Here is a 22,364-nt window from a genome sequence, read left to right on the forward strand (position 1 = left end):
TAGAAAAGTTAAAACTCTAAATTTGTGCCAGTCCCCTTAGGTTGCTTTTATTGTGAGTGACAAGAAATAGGCATCTCTAAAGAAGGAATTGTCTCATCTAAAGACAGAAATAAAAAGACGCTATGGGAATCCTCCCCTGGAAGTCTCCATCTCTCTGTACTGACTAAAGAGGCCTATGGTGACCAGCTCAGATTTATACCACCTATATTTTTAGATCCCTAACATCATCGGAAATTAATCCCATTCTTGACACCCTTCTCAAACAGCATTTGGGAAAATTAAGCATAAAATGCAGAAAACCAGAATTACCAAGTGTAAGAATCAAAATATACTGTCCCAGAAAAATTAAAAAAACATGACCCTTTTGTGAAAATAGCAGGGGATCTGTAAATTTGAAATGTCATACAGCGTTTGATCTCCAGGCCAGGACAGACTCAGTCATTTCTAGAAGATTATGAATACACAGGGAATATTTTCAGAATATGCTGACAAAGTAATATGCCTCCTCTGTGTATGAGTAAGCAGCAATTTTCAAAAGCTCATAATTCAGTGCAGTAAAGACAGACATTCAGAGGCATGGCAAAAGACCCATCTTATAACCTATTAAAGCTTCCCTTTCAAATTCCAAGTCCTTGCTCAAAAGCAAAGAAGAGGTCATAGACCTTGTTTTAGACCATTTTTTTTCCATCTTCAGGAATGATACACCCATCTCACAGAAACTTTTGCAAAGACATTCAGGCTATAGAAAAGCTGGGGACAGAAAATGACTGACAAATTAATCAAACTAAAAATTTAAGAAAGCTGACATTTGAAGAGAGAGTCCCTGGCTCCTAAGCATTTCAAGATACAAGAAAGCTCCTCCATCACACATTCATAGAAGATAGAAGGCTATGTTGTGAAGCCTCACTGTACATTTCCCCAGTTTTTACATGTCTACACTGGCATCATTTTTAACTATGGACTGTCCCAGAACGGCCATTTGCAAGTAACTGAAAACAGAGCTTATAATGAAATTCTTAAGTCAATTTATAGACCTCAATGATCTCTAAAAAACCTTCAGGAAGACAGCTATGTCTATTATGGATTAATGGAGCTCACCTGCAAGAGTTTGTTTTCAGTTATGTCTTCTTTTTTATTTTTTCAAGCACAAAATGATACTAAAAAATGTGTCTTTCTTGCCATAGATTAAGTAAAAAAGATACTATTTTTAAACATTTAAAATCTCCATCATGTGACTGTTCACATCGCATGAAATCTGGTGCTAATTCAAAACTAAAAGATAATTTCACAGACTTCAATGTGATTTTCATAGTTACAATCACAAGTCTTAAAATATAATTTAACACATTTTAGAAAGCTTGCAAATTCTGCCATGTCTCATTTTTGCCAAAACTTAACTAAAATACTAAACTGAATAACTAAATACTTAAAAAAAAAAAAAAAAAAGAAAATTATTGTCATAAAAAAAAATAAAATAGCAGAATATTTCTGATTTTGCCTACCTATAAATATCCCCAAAATCATAGAATAGCTGAGATTAGAAGAGACCTCAGCAGCTCATTGAATCTCAACCCCCAATCAAGTAGAGTCAGATGTAGCACGCTGCTTGTCCATTTGGGTTTTGAGTATCTCCATGGCTGGGGATTCTACAACCTCTTTGGGTAAGGCTCTCCAGTGTGACCATCCTCATCCAGGATGACCATCCTCAAGATAAGGAAGTTTTTTTATACTATGTTTCAATGGAAACATAACTTAATAATCTGTATGCAGCTTGTACCCACTGCCTGTCATCCTGTCACCAGGTGTCAATGAAAGAAGTCTAGCTCTGTCTTTTTTATACCCTCCCATCCGGTATTTACTGTGAGAATTAAATGTTACTTAGTATTTCTCTGTTCAGGAGACAAGGATCTTATGCCTAAATTAGTCCAACCACTAACCATACGATATCACCCAACCCACACATCATGTTTGCTGCAATACAAAATCAGGCTAGCATCTTCAGAATTCAGAAGTTATGTATGTATATCTGAATTATACAGTATCATGCCTGCACTATAAATCACAACATGTCACCTGCTTACTTGATGGCCACTTATACCATTTACTGGTTTTGGAGACCTGAATTTTAATTTACGAGGGACACAAAAGAGAGCACTATCACAGCATGAGGTGCACAACAAAACAGTAGCTCCCCATTAGATAATAAGAAACGTATTTTTTAACTCTTTTAAATGGCAAAGCACTAAAAATATCTCTAAGGTCTGAGACTATTGCTCACCAAGGAATTTAAGCAGCAGAAACTAGCGCAGCTGCCATCATGTGTTCCCGCACACTTTTGGCTGCTAATTCCCACTCGCATCACCCTCTGTACCAGTGACAGCCCTTGGACAGCCATATGGGAGAAGGCTGGGATAAAACCAACTGAAAATAGAACCAAACAAATAATTGGCTATTTTCAGTCTGATCCATTCTCCAAATTTACAAACAGCTACACATGCTGAGTGAGGGAGAACGACAAAATGGGGAGGAGAAAAGAAGCTGGCACCGCATCTTACACAGCCATGCCATGTTAAAGTGTTCACTGAACATTTAGGCTAAAGTTAAGCAGTCAACACAACCTACTCAGCAAACGATACTGCATTCATTTGGCATTGCTTTCTGAATGAGATGGATTGACCTCTGGAGATGCCTGCTCCTCTTCTGAGGGTAAGCAGAATCTAGAACAACTGAGATACAGCTGCTTAGTTTCTATGTATCTAAATTAATCAATATCAAGATGAGTAGAAAATGGTGGAAAAACATGGTTTTGACTCTTAGAGCACTTCATTCCATTTAACAATTGCCATTTGGAAAAAACCTAATTGTAGCATAGCTTACCATCACACTAACATAAAAAGGATAAGTATTTTCTGCATGGTTCACAATTTTTTTCCTAAAATATATTTTACATCTCTAAGCAATATGTTTCCGTGATGGGGTACTGTATTCCTCCCACAGGGCATATAAATCCACATAGAAACACAGCCACAGTTCAGTTATAAATCACTTACATTTCTTCAGAGTCACTTTGTCACTTTGCTGTGCTTTGCGAAGGTCTCTTCCTTTTCGCTCAAACTGGTCCTCCCTCCAAAAATGTCTATCACGTCTATGGCAGATAAGGACAAAAGGTCCTTAACTTTCACTTGAAGTTATCTAAGTGTAAAAAGGGAAAGGAACACGATAAGTGCAAGCATCCATATTGTATTTTATTGCAAGGTAATACAATCATCTCTTTAAAACACACTTCAGTGCCATCCTTATGTACCACACACCTAGGAAAAAACCCTACACATTTCACATTACTTTCTCTGTATGAGACATGAAGTAGTCACTACTCCTAGAGCAGTCAACTGCTTCACTTCTGAGATTCATAATAACAAGACTGTATTTCTTTGAAAAAGCAAATGTACAAGTTAAAAGACGATTTCATATTATTGTTTATTTATTTTGTACCAAAGAGACACTGCGAATACTTTTGGCTGGCATCAAGCAGGAAATCACAACTTGTTGAGTACAGGTTTACTATAAACCATTCTGCCTAGCCAGTATTGATAAATATTCTAATCTGAATCTTCTGTTAAACGAAACAGCTCTCTATTGCACTATATCCTACTGCTCATAAAATGAGACCTCGGGTTTATGATAGGTCTCCTTGAAATTTCTTCATGAAAACCTAAAACTCACTACTCCATCAGAGTAAAGTCTATAAATTAAATGTTAAAAATTATTTAGAAAAGAATAAAGGACAAAGTGTAACATGTCATTTGCCCTATCTTGAAAAGCACGCTCTACTCTCTTGTCCATCACAGAACACAAAACAACAGAACTAATTAGTAAAGGTTCAGAGAAGAAAACATACATGATCAAAGGCTTAAAACAGTTTCCATATATGAAGAAGTCAGTATGGCACTAATATCCAGACTGGAAAAAAGCTGACTTAAGGAAGGACGTGAGAGAAAACACCTAAAGTCTGAAGACGGAAGGACTGCGCAGGCATAGTATGCTCCTCATCCTTTGAACTCAAGAACTAACCAATAAAAGCCAAGTTCAAAAGCAAAATGGGAGTTTCTTCTTCATAAATTGTGTGACAGAACTGTGAACTTCTTCCCAAGGATGCTGTTTATACAAGGAGGTTTCATAAGTCAAGAGGAAGACGGACATATCCTTGGAAGACAGCCACCACTGGAGATAGATGACAGCCTAAGTGAACCATCGGTCTGAACCAGGATGACCAGTCCTATCTCCTTGTATATTCACTCATGTTAGTGCTAATTCAACAAATATTATATCCATTTTACACTGATCTATTCACCATTCACAGTAATGAGAATTACTTCATTAGGTACACAGGGAGTCTAGTCTTAGTTGCATCTGAAGCACAGGCAAGATAATTTTAAACATCAAAGGGAAATACCATGGTTCTCTGTTCTTTTCTATATGCTTAATAAATTTGATTGATCATCACCACTGAAAAAAAATAAAATAAAATCATATGAGGTAGCAAAGTCTTACTGTAAAGCAGCAGTAGCCTTTCTCTCCCCAGTCCGCAGTCCCAAAGCAGCCAGGGCAGAGGGCTACAAAGCAAGGTTCTGCTTCCCAAGTTGTTTGCTGGTTTCATGGGTTTGAGTCTAACTTCATCCATATGCTCCCACTCAGTGCAACGCTTATATAAATGCAGGTCAGCATCTCCATTTCCCAAGTTTCTTCTCAAAGCAAATCTTAAAAATCATATACTCTGTATTCCAATATCTTCTCTTTTGCTTTAATCTCTAGGATACAGCAGCGTTTCTGATTTATTTTGGGTAAGTGCAGATCAATTAAAATTCCTTCAGGGAAGCCTTCTGAACCAGCAGAAAGTGAAGGACTGTCATCAGGAACAAACACTTTTTGCTGTCATGGACTAGGATGTCTCACTTTTGAGCAAAAATGATGTTAATTAATTCTATCCATACCTACCAGGTGTACCAAAGGAATATAACCAGTCCTTTCTGCTGTCTTACTAGATTCAGATCTTTGTGTCTGTGAACCAAGTATCCCTATATGTAGAGCTGTGCAGAGGCACATTATATGAAGAAGCAGCCTGTACTAGCACAAAAAAACATAGCAGGACAGAAATAACTTTGTTCAGACATCAGTATGCAATCAAAATCCCTTTTGCAAGATGCAAATACCCTCAAATATCACCCAAAACCCAGACGTTTTCCAGTATATCTACATACATACCTATTCATTAACACTCTTAGACGCTACAGTGAGGAATTTTATAACAGACACTTTTTTTGGTCAGTTTGAAATACTGGATCAAAGTATGTTTACGGTTCAATCTATTCCCCTCTCTGAAAAAGAAGAGCCTGCTCCAATGTTTGCTGTTCTATTTGCTTCTGCAGCTTAAATGGCTTAATTGAGGATGAAAGGAAACTCACCTTTCATACAGCATGCTAATGATCAAACATTCATATACCAATGGCTTATAGCAACATTTTTGGCTACCTCTCCTTTCTATTATTTGTCCAGATTTTCTGTTTAGAACATTAAGGGCAGGAATATAACCAGACAGGTATTCAAGGTCTGTTTGATATCCTTCACATCACTTTGATACTAACTATAAATAAGAGCAAGCTGTAGCAAACAAGAACCAAATGTTTTGGCATTGATATATGAGCAAAGATACGCTCCTTGAAAAATAGTAAAATTTGGAGACATGGGTTCCAGGTATACCACAGAAGATAAAATACTATTGCAGGATAAATCTATTGAAAACAATTTGATATGAACAGTAAGAATTCAGAATTATCATCACCACTACTTAAACACAAAAAAAAACCCCACATGAGAACAGGTGGCTACCTACTAGTCGTCAAATAAAAGCATTGATTTTTACTCCCTCCATATGTGCCTTCAAGTTACCATCAACAAGTTCAGAAAATCCTCCCATGAATATCATCTTGACTCTCTCAAACAAGTGCATGTAAAGGGGAAAATGTTGATATGCAATTATATCACTTGAAATCATTAGGAATCAACAGCAACCCCAAAAAATCGTGTAAACTAAGAATGCTTTTTTCCCAACCATTTGTTATATAATTTCACGTGAAGGTTAAATAAGAATTCATGCTGCTTTAAAAAATTTATTCCATATATTCCTTAATTCAATTATACCTGGTGGAAATCCACTTACATCAAAGATACATGAAAAAGTTTTTACATTATGAATTTCTTAGATTATGGAGTTTTTTATTTCTGAAACAGCACAGTGATACAAGTAATCTGCAATTTTAAAGACACAGATATATTTTAGAGTACCTACATATTAATTTGGGATATTAAAAGCTACACCTGTGTGCAAGCTCACACCATTCCTATAAATTACCTAAGACGCCAATTAAAAGTTACACATCATAATGTGATCTTATTAGTGTAACAGTTATGGGACTTTTTTGGAAACTCATAAATACACAGCTGCATTACAAAGCCATCTCAAATAAGTGCAGATAAAATACTTTATTCTCTTGACTGTATTTTTAGAGTTTGCTAAAGAAAAATGCATCAGAGAAAAAAAGCATTTGAGGACTATAAGAGGAAGTTTCTTAATTCTTTTGTGATTAATATGATACAAAATTCCAGTTCTGCAGATAAGCATCCTATTAATTTTACTTTCAATACCTATAGCCTATTTGGTGCAACTAAGTAAAAAATTAGAGTAGAATGTGGCCTGATACCATAGTATATAACATCAAAGATTGGATTGGAGTTTTGATTTTAGTTTGGTTTAAGATTGAACAATATTTACTCTCATTTCTAATTGTATAGACTGCTTAATGTAATATTACAATCTTATGTCTTTAAAACCGTGTTTATCTGAAAGCCTTTACCTAGAAATCTTATCTCAAAAAACATAAACTCAAAAAAATAATTACTTACTTGCTAATAAATGCCAAAAATATTGTTAAGAAAAATGTATTAAAACAGTTACAAAAGATATAAATATATCTGTACTGAGGTCCCTTCCAGCTGATCTGTGGCATCATTGTCCTAATCTGGAAACAAGACAATGAGTAAATAAGAGATCAACCATGATGTAAATAATTAAAGCAATAATGGTGTTATACTGCAAACTTCTCTAAATGTTGTGCTATTACACTGAATGAAGCTGTTTGTCTGCCATTTAAAAACCTCAATATGCTATGATTTAAAAAACCCCCAAAACAACAATGTCACCGAGACACACAAAGCAGTCACACGCACACAAGAGATTTTCGCAAGGCAGAGGTCCTTCCGAGTCCAGCTCACAGCTGAGAGAGCGGAGAAAAGAGAGCCCCTTTGTTTATTTCTTACTTTTTATACATTTGTGGGTCTAGCAGAAGATTGGCTTTTTGAGGTTTCCACCCCTCAGCCTCAGTGGCCAGACCAATTGTCAGTTACAATTGTTTCCAGGTTAGAAATATGCAAAGGACAGAGAATGAAAAACAAAGGATTTGTTTATGTTACATCTGTGGGAAATGTAGAAAACTGCTCTTAATATTGTACAATAACTAAAAAGATCTGACTCCATTTAAGAAAATCAAAAGGCTCAGAAAAACCAGGTTAACACAACAATGCTTCAGAAAACATCAAATTGGGAGCACTTCCCCTCTCCTACATAATTTAAAAAAAAAAATAAAAAAAAAAGAAGGACAAATTATCTGTCTACAGGTAAAGGTAAATCTTTCTACTATGCATCAGTGCCATGAAGAAAATCAAAAATCTTCCTTATGTTTTTATATAGATCTCCTGCAAGACCTGAAAAGACATGCTAAAATTTGTAATAATTTAAAATCTATTCCTCTCATCTGCTGTATACCAAATTCTTGAAATCTTCTGGATTTGGATTATCATTAAGATTTAGAGAAATATTCCTCATTTCTCTTGCAGATTTAGTCAATACTTATTTAAAATATATTGACCAGAAATACAACTTTAAACTGAATGGCAAGAGGATAGAAATGGTATGAAAACAAAAGACAGACTTATGTCTAAATAATTCCTTGCATGGCTGTTCACCACCCCAAAGGAAATGATATATATGAGATGGATGAGAGAAGACTCAGGCTGACTAGCTCTCCCAGCCAATCCACCAACCAAGATATAATGCTGGATTTGGGACAAACACATGTAATACTTGGTAAACTGTTGTTAAACTAAAATGCAAGTTTGGGGATGTTCAATAGATAGTGGTAAATTTGTATAGTACTTCTCGTGGTAGATATGTCTGGGAGTATTTTACTCCAATCATCACCAGTGGGAAAAGTGCCACCTCCTTTCCCTCACATTCCTTCCAGCTCTATCTGCCCTTCTCCTTACAACATTAGGCTGTCATTCAGCACAGGGACATGCAGCACGAGTTGAAGAAATTAATGTTGAACAGTTCAGTGTGATTCCAGACAAGGAGAATCACACACAGTTCAGCCCATCGGGGTTATGCAGCCAACACCAACACCAATGCGATGGTAGCAGGAATTAAAGTTTGGTTTTTAATCCACCTAATTGCTAACTAGTTTGGATCCCTATCACTTGAGAGAAAATTACTCATTAATATCTAGTGCTGTTATGATGCTGCAGCACTCTCATATTACTGGCAGGGGTGTAAAAGATTTCTGCAGAGAGAAAGATGTGAGAAATTCCGTAAAATTCCATTTATTTTTTTCCCCCTCTATTTCTCCTTTTCCTCTTTATTTTCTGTCCCACTATCTATTTTGCTGAAAACACTGTCCCCCTGTGCAGCTCTGTGAGGAACACACCACGTGCATGGAGCCAGCAGGGACAGGGAGAGAAAGGGGAGAGCATTCAGTGACAGCCGGAATCCCTCCTTGTCACCTCAGGCAACGCCAGAGCGCGGGATGGGCTTAGGCAGGATGGAGCGAGAGCCAGCCATGCTGAAGCCAAAGGTACAAGGTCATCAGGTTTTAAAAACAGATTATGGGTAATGAAACTCTGCAGACCGTGGCATGCCAGACAACACGAGTTTATTTGAGGGGATGATTTACATTGTTATGCAGAAAAAGGTAGAGTTTAACTAAAAATGTGAAGATGCCTGTCTATGCTTGATCTTGTGGACCTGTTTGCTTCTGGGTACTGTAAATAGGATGACATCCTTGGGATATCTTTAAATTCAAAATTTTACTTCTGAACTTTGGCAGATTGGGATGTAAATAAATGTTCATTTACACTGGAATTTTCTAGGAAACTTAGATTTATTCTATTGTCACAATTTTATTGACTGGTATTTATTTCTTTCACAAAGCAGTGCAAATCACTTGTTTGAATAACTGCTTTTGTACTGTCTACTTTATTTCACACATACAGAGTGTACTGTGGTCTGGAGGTAAAGGTAGAGTTTCCAGAGAATGAATGCAGCAGCACAGTGACTTAAATCACTCTAATCTGAAGCCAAAGCAGCCCTCACTTCCCTAACGTTTAGCTCCACCTACAGACTCTCACTCCTCCCTCGAGCTGACTTTAAAACAGTCCTGTAAAATAAGTGAACAACTTTTGACCGAAACACAGTCATCCTTGCTAGGGCAAGAGAGGAGTGAGATCACACAACTGTGATGTGGCATGGCTTGCTCCACTGTGGAAGCTCAGCCTGTGTGTCATGGAGTGTAGACTGATGAACACTTCTTCCAGTGGCAGAGGCAGGACCAGTACCACCTCACCCTTCTCAGCACTGGCCACTGAGCTGCGCCAAGGAAAGCATACATGGAGCTGTATGATCAGCCATTCTGAGAAACTAATCTATATTGAAATTAAACTGGCTAAATAAAAGCTGCTTTCAAACTCATGGAGTACACCAGACTCACACTGTATGAACATTTTTAGAGGTATAGCAAGGAGAAGAATCAGAAGATGCTTAAGACAGTCCTACAACTAAAGAAACATTTTACCACCCCATGACCTGATTAGCCTATGGAGTCCATAGTCAAAAGCTATCACATATCACTGCAGCCTAGCAAGCAACCTCATCCGCAGCTGCATCCCCCTCCACTCCTCTAAAGCCTACAAAGACACACTAAAAGGAAGTGCAAAGACCCACACCGCAAATGAGATGGAAGTGCAGTCCTTGGGGCACAGGTGTAGGCTCTGTGACAAGGACAGGCTGCAGAAAGGCAGCAAGGACTATGGCATTAACACTTAGCAGCTGCTGGGTTTAATTTACATGTCTTAGAGAACTGGGGCACATTATTAGCGTGGATGTACACCGGCCTGGCCATGCTTTGGTTTATTATCATTACATCTGTACATAGGTATGGACACGCTTATGTCTGATACCCTAAACAGTCCATCGTTAGTATTTATATCATAAACTGAAAACTAAATCAAAGTCTATTTTTTGGCCTTCATATTGAACAACTTCTTTAAATTTCCAGAAGGAAACCCTGAATTCTACTTTATATCCCTTTTCATTTTAAAGATATTTGATTCTTACAATGTATTTATCACGTTTTTTTCTAAACTACATGGCTGCACTGTATCTAATATGAAGTACCTAACTTACATATACACCATTTAGAGCACACATAAAATAACTGTGATCCATCATTCTATTAAATTATCTTCCACTTTTTAATAGTTTTGTTTCATAGATGCAAGGAGGCAATAATTAAATTAAATTTTAATATGAGTTATCAGTTTGTAAACAGAGCAGCAAAATATGGTATGATGGAACTCACAGCTCAAGAAACTTTGGGGTTCATATTTAATATTTTTCCATTTGCTTATATATTAATTTTCCACAAAATTAAAAACTAATAATTAAAAAAAAAAAAAAAACCAACCTTAGAGAAAATGGGGCAAAATACCTTATCTGCATTTCTCTTCCAATTCCGTTTGGACAACAGTATTTCCTAAATGTAGCCTATTCACTGCTGGATGTGTAATTACCTTCAGTTCATAGTCTAGACATTAATGCTTTCGTAGTATTTAAGACTCCTTGTAACATGCTTGCTGCTTTAAGTAAGCAAGGCTAAATCTTGACCAGATAAATTAGCAAAGAATGCAATAAAAGCTGCAATAAAAGAACTTTATCCTCCAAACCTTCAAGTTGCTGCTAAATGAGATTTCTTTGAAATGCAGATCAGTTGAACTAGATTAGTGAATTTTAGCTCCTGTCAACATCATAACAAAATACAAATACAATTGTTCACTGGCCTTATCTCCATGCTTCCATCTGCTGCCTTGTTATTTACTTTCCTTGATTTACTATGCAGATCTAAATAAGACACATCAAGGAGGGCTTACAACACAATGGCTTCTTAAGCTTTACATCAAGGTATTTGAAACTGAAGCCCTGAAAGGGCTGCCATCAAAGACATATCTCTAATGAACTTCTATATCAGAGAGGTTTGGTATTTAATACTGCTGTGAAAAGAAAAAGCTACAAATCAGAATGGCCTATGAAGGAAAATGTCTGCAAATCTTGATGAGATTAGCACCTACCAGAATTAATATCCCAATAAAAATGATATCTGGTTCACTGAAGAGTTAAAATTCCAACCTTTGCAAAAATAATGCCTAGTGTCAGAATGGAAAAACTCAGCTGACAAGGTTGAAAGGTCAGGGGAGTATTCTTTTTTCTCCACAAAACGTTCAAAAAGCATTTTTGCTGCTGGCTTGATTAAAATACTGTTGACAAATTAGCTATGGAGTGAAATAATTAACAGACAACAGCGCTACTGTGGTACTTTCTGCAACAGCGGAATTTTACAGTATCTTTAAAAAAAATTAGCAGCAAAGTCAGGACAAAATAACATAATCTAAAATGACAGCATGCAGCATTTCTTCATCAATTTTTCTATTTCCCTTTCTCCCCCACAGCAATCTATGGCAGTGCAGGATAAAATCTTCTGTCAGTTTGCTTAAAAAACCAATCCTTAAGTGCCATTTCTACTACATGCCACAGCCCTACTTGTGAAGTGCGATAAACAAAGAAGTTTCCTCCTCGTGATTTAAACTCTCTTTACATACCTGGTAGATTAAACAAATATAAACATCCAAAGCTCAGGCTTGTTCAGTAAACCCCCAGTTCTTGCAGCGTGCTGCCATTTGATAGGAATTTTTTTGGTGGGCACTGAAGTACATAAACAAAGGATACTTTTCTTTCTTAAGAAAACATTTCAATCATTTATGTTCTTCTATAGCAAGGGAAGATCCCACAAGCGTGTTCTGCACTGTGGATCAATCAGCTCCAAACCGAAGTAGACATGTTGTATGCTCCAGTGCCTGGAAATCATGCTGCAGGCTCACCAGATGATGAAAACAGAGGTATGCAGCGTAGGGGAGCCCCACATGGCACCCGCTGCTTTCTGGGCATGTCAAATTTCACAGCTACCCTACAGTCAATGACAGCAAACACCTTCCCTTTACTTCTTGCCTCCAAACATGCACTTGTCTTTCTACCCTTCCTTCCAAATTGCAGGCAGTCTTCCAGAAACAAAGCCCCCAAACAGGAGCAGCATCCCATGGCTGTACTGCAGAAACCACAGTTGTCTTCTTGCTGTATTTCATTTTGCTCGGGATATGGTCCAGGCTTACTTATGGCCAAGACAGACCACGACATTTCCTTGCTTAATGAAATGACAAAACAACAGATTTGCATATGTAGAAGCAGGTGCTGTAACAGGTTTGACGACTCTTGACCTAAAGCACGTAAAATGATTTATCAGCAACAGCTGTCCCTAAGGTATCTGGGCTCTGATGGACAGTGAAAACTTCACCATCTGCACTGCCGTGTGTTAAAAATGACAATCTGAATTAAAAGTTGTTCAACAAATCTCATATAACTAATGCCTTCCGTATCCTCATCCATATGTTGAATTCCCATGATACACAACACTTGGATTATCTATTATAAATACCAGTCTTTTAATATAAATAAAACAAGACAATCTAGGAAGACGTGAAAAATAAGCGTGTAACAGTTGCTACCTATTCACAAAACACCTCCTCAAATAATGCTTTGAATGTACGTATGTTTGAAATGTTTCTACGATTTCACATCATGATATAAACGTATACTCTTTCAAAGTAGCATTATAAGTCTTTTCAGAATTAAAAAGTAGCTATACATATCTATATAGGCTAATATAGAGCCTTTCTTGAATGCCCTGACAAAAAACCTGATTGATAGCAAAACACATCACAACATCTGCGTGTTCTCTGCACAGTGAAGGTATCCCAGGGTAGTGAGGTTTGCAGTTTGTGTTCTGATTTTTCCCTGTGAAGGGGAAATGCATTTTTTTTCCCCCAGACCAGAGGAGGGAACCTGAGAGTCTGAATATGACCCCTTGATGAACACAGTGACTTGTTCTGGAGCTATGCTAGCAGAAGGTAGCACCATATGCCCCGAGCCCCAACTTGGATGCTCTTTCTACAGTCTAATGTGCTTGTCAAAAGATGTTAAAATCACAGATTTACTTTCTCTAGATGTATTTTATTACTGTAAAAAGAAAAAAGGCAAATACAATGAATTATGACTTATACAGACTAGCATCCAGAATATACTTCCTTCAGTTAAACCTACAAGATCTTTTTTTATCAGAGAACAGTTTCTGATGCATTTAATATTACAGCAGTCATATGTTCAGTATCAATCACAGTTATTGTAACTCCTATTGATTGCAAACTACATTCTAAGCTTCAGTGTAAATAATTTTCCTTCTCATACAAACAAGGAAAAATACAGCTAATTATCTGGAAGTGAGTGAAAGTTACCAAATTCTGCTCCATTGAATTTCACTAACTTTTAATGATTTCATTTTAAAGACTCAGAACACCAGACATCTTATCAATGTAATATAGGCAGGAAAATTACTAAAATAAGAAAAAAACTAATCCATTAAGCAAATACTGGAAGCAAACCTAAAATAACAAAAAATGTGCTTCACAGCATTTCTAAAGATAACTTAAAATGTGGTGGCACATGTAAATTCATTTAGTTCATACTTTGGCCTTTAATTTTCAGAAGAAATACAAGCAATTTTTAAAACATATATTTATGCACATACATGTATCTGCAGGCACTGCTGAAAGACAGGAAGTAGTTTTTTTCAAGTAAATAATAAAATTATCTTCCAGAATTTTGTAAGATTCCAATATCTTTCAAAGAGTTACAATTTCTTGCAAAAACATTGAAGACTGGGAAAAAAAATCAATTTATTTACTTTCTAGGTTGTAACTGCCTGTCGAGAGAGACACGATTCCCTCAAGAGCATAAATATTTGCACAAATTTTAAAATGTGTATTATATACTTGACAGAAGGTATTTACATGACAGCCCAGAGCTTAAGCAATCTGATATGAAATATTTCCCCATAAAACAAAGTCAAGTTAGGAAAAAAGTGCATCTCAGCTACATAAAGAGGCTTGAGATTAAAAACATAAGCGTTTAGAAAGAGATTAGCCGTATAAGTGTTTGCGTCAAAATTGCGATAACATTCATCCTAGCGCCCAATTCACTGGACCCTATGTATGAGTTCATGCAAACAGAAGATGAGCAGCACACGGCGTTCACCGTGTGTCTCCTCTCACGGAGCAGTTCAGTCGCCTGCTCGTTATCTGCTGCCCTCTGCGCCCAGCGGCGCCGCACCCCAGGCGGGCAGAGAGCGCCGGCACGGCAGGGAGGCCTGCCTCACCCGGCCACCATGGGCTTTGGACCTCGGCTCCCTCAACTACACTGGCAAGGGGATGTCCAAGGGAGACGGAGATTGGTAACACGTGGAAACAAGCCCCGCAGACCGTTTTGGCAAGGGTGGACTCTTTCCATCTCCCTGAAACACAGCACGGCTCTCCCCAACACACATGCCGTGGAAGCTGAGGGCTCATTTATCACTTCGTGACCCACCGTACTTTACCTTGGTGGTATTAAACAAACTACGTATTTTGAGACCAGATATTTTGTCACAGATTCTGGCAGTAACGCACACATTCATCAAGGACAATTCTAAAACATCACCACAACTCAGGAGAATTCTCTCTCCCTCCACAAAGACCCGGAGAGTGAGACTTGGGACCCCAACACAGCCAAAACAAACTGCCAACACAAGAGAAACACGTACAGAAAAACCTGACAAATAAACTTACAGGCATAACCTCCCACTGTATTTTGTTCTTTCAAAAGGCAGATGAGCTTTGGAAGGAACACCGAGCTGGCTCAATGCAGCCATTGGGCACCTCGTAGTCGTGGATTGCTGCCACCAAGGAGCAGCTTACCAGAAAAAAGGTGTGAAAGGTTTGTAAGAATACAAGTATTAAACAGCTATCATGTGAGTATGGAGGACCTTTTACACATAGGGTTTTTTTCCTTTTCCCTTGTATTTCAGATTTTTAAGTGTCTATTATTGACTTCTGTGAAATTAAGGGTATTTGCTAAGTTAGTTTAGACACAAAACAAAATGCTTTGCTATATTTAGCTATATCTTTCAGCATCTGAATAAATGAAAAACTAAGACATGAGAGTGAAAAAATAATGAATATATTTGGTTTTAATATCCCCAAAACAAAAATCAAAATCCCAGCACATAATGACATCAAGTACTTGTGGACTATAACAAACATAACACTTGTCAAAGAAACTATTTCTTATTCTGCTCTCCTTTCAAATTATAAAGCAATCTTAATATTAAAACTGTTGCGTTTTGTAAAAATATGTGTCTTATGATGTACACAGAATGGTCTGTGCCCACGGATTTACTTAATATATTAAGTCACTCAGAGAGGTAATCTTTATGTTTGCAGCATATAAAATACTGATTATTAATATTTTATAATAAAATAAGGTGACAACAACTAGTAAATTTTCAGATATAATCTCTCCACTAAAGTCTATTTCCTTTGTTTACATAAAACAATTCTCTTTTAAAATTTAAAAGTGGAATCTTAAAAGTGAAAAAAACCAATTAAAAAATGTTCTTTATTTGCAATTAAATTCCAAGTTTGCAGAATACTGTATCTGCCCCAATTTTAGAGAACTGCTTAAGGCATCTGCCAACCAACTTTCAAGAGGATTAACTATAATGAAAATGCAATATATTTAAATACATCTACGTATTTAAATGTCAAATATTTCAAACACAATCGAAAAATTACAAATTCAAAGTTATCTTTTCAAACATAATTCTATCAACTCCTTTCATGAAAGATAAAAAACTTGAAACAGTATTTTTATACTGTACAAAACAAACATTGTGGCAACATATTAACTTAGTCTTCTTAATGTATCTCATTATTGAACAGAATGTGTTTTCTTTATGAATATATCCCATCTTTAACACCAATTTCACACACTTCAGATTCACCCTGTAGATTCAGAAGAATATTCTTCCTTGTACTAAAGCCAACAAAAGTAAGGTAGAGTATGAACTTTAAAAAGCACATTTTCCTCTGCGCTCTTTGGGTATCTTGTTTACTTGACACGATGTACAGTATCAGCACAGGAGAAAGAATACAATTACAAAAGAAAATAAAATCATGCAGCTAAAACTCTTCTGACTTCAGACACATTTTTCTCATCTCTGGATGTGGTACAACCTTGCTGTGAACTATTAGCTCTCCAGTACTTAGAGACAGACGGTTTCATACTGCTCAACAGAGATTACTGCTGTCTATCTAAATAGGGCTTACAGTGGCATCAGCATATTTTATTAACTCAGAACCATAAATCCTATTCTTACGTGCTTTAAAAGACCAATACTCCTAGGGTCAGTTAAATTTAAAACAGAGTGGCACCTACAAGAAAGACACTTCACAGTAAGGATATGATGCTTTCCCCTTGAAAATTCATATATCTATTGGAAGTTTATAAACAATATTTCAACACTGAGACAAAACAAGTTTTCCAAGCAGATTTTTAGCTCATTGCAACATTACACAGCACCCTAGTATACTTTATAACGCCTCACAACAGAGGCTTTCTTCAAGTTTCAAAATATTCCATTCTTGACATGATGAACAGATCTAAACTTCTGCTCTTCTGTGAAGCCTTATTTATAAGCATAGGGTGTTATCAAAGTTCTAAAATTGGGGGATTTAATTTTAAAGTAATACACCAATTTTAATCAACATCTTCATGAATTATGGACTGTTTACTTTTATCTTTTATTGTAACACATTATTCACTAAAACTTCACTCTCAAGTAACAACTCAATGCTATCACAGCTGTGAGAAGAAAAACTGAGCTTTGAAGCTATTTGATTTTGTCCTATCAAAATTGCTGTCTCGTACTGATTGCAGAATCTACTTAATTTGGTATTTTGTAACAAAAATGTAAAGAGACTACAAAAAGCAGAGTCAGAAGTAAACATTTTGATCAACCTAATTCATTTAAAAACAAAAACTCACCAAAACTCCTGCTGTTCCTTTTTAGAAAAATACCTTGGCATTTAAAGACAAAATAAGAGCATTTGTGTGACTTGTTTACATGAGATAGAAATAAATCCTTCCTAAATGTATCTGAAGTTTTCTTTTGATAGTCTATGAATAACATTTAAGGAAATGCTTAAAACACTTAGCAAATATTTTGACTATTTAGCAACCTCACCAATACAGCTGCTTAGACACCATGGTGATGTGCATCACATACAGACTTCTGGAAACACATCAGCAACTCAACACAAGCATGCAACTTCATACAGAGAGGAACACCGTGCAATTACACTGCATGTAAGAAGGCAGGTACTGCATGATTATATGGTGCACCACTAGGAATCTGGGGAAATGCTGAGTCAAAAACACCAAAGATTTGCATGATGTTCATGCCAGCAAAAATAGGGTTTGCAACAAACTAATAAAGTGGTTGGCCCATTAAAAAAAAAAGAAAAGAAAAAAAAAAAACAGCAACAACAAACCACAGAACAAAACAAAACAAACACCAACAAAACCAAAAAAACATACATGCTATATACTTTAAGGATTAATTCATATAATTAATATGAAATTCAGCTACCCAAGTAAAATTACGCAGAAAACTCCCTTCTTCAAATGCATTCCAGCCTTCATCTACATGAACACCATGCTGACTTTGAGCAAGCAGGCACAGTTTCTGGTATCTTATGTCTCAAACTTGGTTCTCAGTAGGTTTTTCAATTCAGAGATTTCCCAGTAGAGCAAACCTCGCTTTGCCAACTGTTTTTGAAGAACACCATCCTCACAGACACTGCTCAAAGTGATGCAGGTGATTCTTTAAGGAGAATCAGTGGTCACGAATTGTTTCTTAAGAAGAGGCTAGTGGGTTAACAGCTCACTACTACCACAACAGGAGTACTTCCCACCTTTTTTCTCTCTCTGCCTTTCCACATCAGCCACTGGCTCCCATGCTTACCTTATAAAGTCTACAGCAATCTCAGATCCCTCTGTGAGCCAGTTCAGTTCACATAAAAGGAAGTAAGCCTACACAGGCTTCTGCTAAATTTGTTTTTCACTGCATTGCTGAGTTAACTTGAGGCAGAGAAGGGTCTGCTGAGCTCCAGATGAAACCCAAGAAAGGTTGCAAGCCCACACACAGGAGCCCACAGATGTGAGAAGAGGGAAGGGGATGGCAGGCTGAAGGCAGGGGACCAAGGAAACCCCCTTCTCTTTAAAATTCACATATCATTAGAGATCAACTGCCTGTGAAACTACAACTCCACTCCAAAACTGTCTCCACCTCAGTACTTACAATGAACCAACTTTAGTTCATTCATACTTTTTACTTTCTCAAGCACAGGCATTTTTTTCCTTCCAAACACCCTAGCTCAGACTTGCTTCTCAGAAAATACTTGGGTCCACTGTCTGCATATGCCACTGGCTGTACAGTAACTCTAATGCCTCCTGAAATCCTGGCCAAACAAGCCCAGATTCACACTTCTTCCTGCCCTCACAATAATCCCAAGCTAAAACAATTTGAGGGTTACAGTCAAATTGCTACTCAATCTGTCTCACAGTAAAGAGTACCTAAATTTATATGCTACTTCCTTCCAGTTTACACAATGGAAATAAGAGCTGGGTTTGTAAGTTATTTGTTTATTTGTACTTAGAAGAGGTGGGGAGGAAACAGAGAACAATAAAAGGAAAAAAAAAAAAGAGCATTTTACTGAGCATCATTACTGAGCATATGACTGTTCCTGGATTGGCCAAATAGATTTATTTACAGTTGTATGTACTCTGCTCTTATGCTCACTTTCAGTGTCTTAAAGCAAATTGCAAAAAATGCAAGTGGAGACATAAAACTACTCTGTCAGTAGTATGAGCAAAGGCTACTGCAAACCATAACATAGAGAACTCCTAAATAATTTTAATAAGTTTTTGGAAGAAAGGTCTCACATTTCCTCAAAGTAAAAGACAAAGAGCTTAAGCAGAGAGGTGGCATTCTGGCAGATATTTGGAGAACTAAGCATCGTTTGGTCCTGTTGATAAACTTCAAGCAAGACTCACAGGCAGACATTAATTAAAGGTCACCCTGTAGTCATGGAGGCCAAAGATGTCAGGGGAAAACAGATGGGGATGAAAAACTTATGAAAGTAGTAGAATCTGGTTTCACCGGTGACATTCAGAGGTTTCCAGGCTAGTAGCTCAAAATTAATGATGACTGAGCATTTTGTCAACAATGTGAAAAACAGTTGTTCAAGCTTTCAATGCTTAAAACTAAGTTTTAGAAGGTTTTAAGAACACAGTACTTTTTATCCAGACTTTCCAACTCAATCCTTGAACATAACAACTTTTCTTCAGAGAAAAGTGGCTTTTGAGAATGATTTATTATCAAGCTAAAGGTGCAAGACAAGATCCTCCAATGTACACTACATACTGTATATTGCCAAAGAATCTGCAGGAGGCTGCAGGTCCAGATTCAGGGACATATCCAGCTGCTGATACATGTTTCTTGGTTGCAAAACTCACTGATTACTCAGTCCATTTTGATTCCCCTTACTTACAGCAAAGCACAGGCCAACTTTTTACCCACAGCAAATATCCACAGTTCCTCTAGAGAAGCATCTGTGTTCTCCCCTTGACAGCTGAGTGAGTTCACTATTAAAGACACTATCTCTGATACTCAGAAGATGTGGATATAACATCTAGAAAAGTATAAGACACTGTTCTAAGTACATTTTCAAGAAAATTAAGGCATTAGGGAAATTTAAACTTCAATATGATGACATTATCAATTCACACAAACTCCAATGCCATACCTGACAATTTGAGAGAAATTTTCTCCAGAGGAAAGAGCCCAAGTTTATTCTTTCATTTTACTACAATACCTAAGGATCTCCCTTATCACGCAACCATCTTGTTTCCCCTCTGAAATCCTGAACTGCAAGAACAACCTGAAGATGGCTCCACAGCAGATCTCAGTACACCAGCTCTGTGGTTGACTCCAGGGGCAATCCTACTGCAGCTGAAGCTTACCTCCAAGCCCAGTCCTTCATAACCTCCAACCTGCCCAGCCTGCTCCAGTCCATGTTTACTGGGCTACTGGATGGATTGTTTCAGAGCAACACGAATCAGCAGGAAACTAACAACACAAATACAGCTACAAAAATTGCAGCATATTTATCAACCTAGCAATGCTGAAAAGATTTAGAGAAACCTAAGGCATACTGGAATTGATGGACAGAGATTACACTGAAGTGAGACAGTATCACAGGGTTTACTGAAAATTTATCTCCATCTCTGGCTTCTCTTCCACAATTTTTCACTTCATTATTTTAAATTTACAGAAGCATCTCTGAGGTCCTCCCTCTGGTGATTCTTCCTACTTCTTTCCCTAGTTCCAGTCCCTCAAATGTTGCCCCACCTTTTGCATCTCCTTCAGAAAGAAGGGCAGCTTTCACATGGTACAAGTCACAGCTCTCCCGCTTTCATTCCTTCTGTTCATATTCTTTATTATTATGTTTAACAGAAAGAAAGAACACTACAGTCCTATTGAACAAAGAGATTTACAACAAAAATAGAAAAATGAGATGGCATTAAGGCACTGGAGTTTATAGGTAACTGCAGGAGACAAGAGCACATGAACACCTGGGAAAAAGTAAGGTATGGTATTTAATGCCAAGGGAGGACTCTCTCAAAATCTTAAAATTTCTCCTTTTTGCTGTCCACAGTACTCAGCCCTCAAAGCTTATACTGCAAAATATTTCACAGGTGTGTCAAGAAGCTTTACATGGATACAAGGGATTTTATTATAAGCCAATAAGATCTAAAACTATGCCATTTCTCTTGTAAGAATGATTTTTTTTACTAGCTTATAACTTTGCAGTTTAGACCAACAATATTTGTGCTACTGGGATTAACTGGGGTATTGTCAGTTCTCAAAACGTTAATACAAATATTTCTATACCAGCTTTCACACATTCCATGTGATTCTAACAGAACTTCATGCCTTAAAAGAAGAACATGTATATCATATCAGAGATGGAATATGGCTCAAAAATATATCTTTGAAGACTTCAACCTACGAACAAGGTTTTTAAAAATATCAAAAATAATGAACATTTTGTACATTCTGACGCCTCTGAATTTTACATGAGTTCCTAAAAGTGTGTGATAATACTGTTTGAAATGACTGAATTAATATTACTGTCCTGTTCTGATTCTGAAAGGTGACACTTGTAACATTCCTTAAATAACTGGGACCGAGACAGAGATGACAGTGGTGATTTTTCATGGAAAAGAGAACTAACTTTTCTACAAGGCATAAGGAGGGACGCCAAGCAAGAGCTGGAAATAAGGTGAAGGTCACACAAGTCCACTCCAAGCTGGAAGGGCCATCCTCAGTACTAATGCACCCAAGATCTGAGTTTGCAGTATAGGATGACTACAGAGCTGGCATTAAGCCAAAAACCATGGCTGCATAGTCAGGAATCTTAACAGGGTTTGACTTGTATTCTATACTGAGTTTTAGGAATGTTACACAAATTCGTGAGTCTTGAGAGTATTTTAAGAACTCCAAATTCCTTATGAATGAATGAATGAATGTTAAAGACCTTTGCACAGAAGGAAGGTGCTAACATAAAAGCACAGGAGAGGTGGAAAAGGTAAGCACTTCTTGTCAGAGGAAGACTCCTGTCTCATCCCTCTCACCACCTCCCTTCTCCGTAGGTGTCCATATCATTGCCAGTATCAACAGAGGAACTGGATAAAAGAAAGCAAGAACTTTGTTGGCATTTCCCAGAGCTTCTCACATTCATGAAGCTCCTGTGCCCTGGATCAGAAGGCAACACCTGCCAAACAACCTGCTGTGAACATGGAATTCCTACCTAAAATACAACCTCAGAAATATAAATATGAGGGATGAAAAATCTGGAGAAGCACTTAGCTCCTC

The 22,364-nt window shown here is 37.2% G+C and overlaps 1 protein-coding gene across 1 annotated transcript in view; it reads right to left on the reverse strand.

The window, feature by feature from the left end:
• Positions 1-22,364, reverse strand: part of FOXP2 (forkhead box P2) — a 403,711-nt gene that overhangs the window by 339,793 nt on the left and 41,554 nt on the right. The window contains 1 exon segment of the mRNA XM_058420110.1: positions 3,051-3,192. The gene's annotated coding sequence lies outside the window, so the exon portion shown is untranslated.

This window comes from Hirundo rustica, chromosome 4 (assembly GCF_015227805.2).
Source record: "Hirundo rustica isolate bHirRus1 chromosome 4, bHirRus1.pri.v3, whole genome shotgun sequence".
NCBI classification, from domain to species: Eukaryota; Metazoa; Chordata; class Aves; order Passeriformes; family Hirundinidae; genus Hirundo; species Hirundo rustica.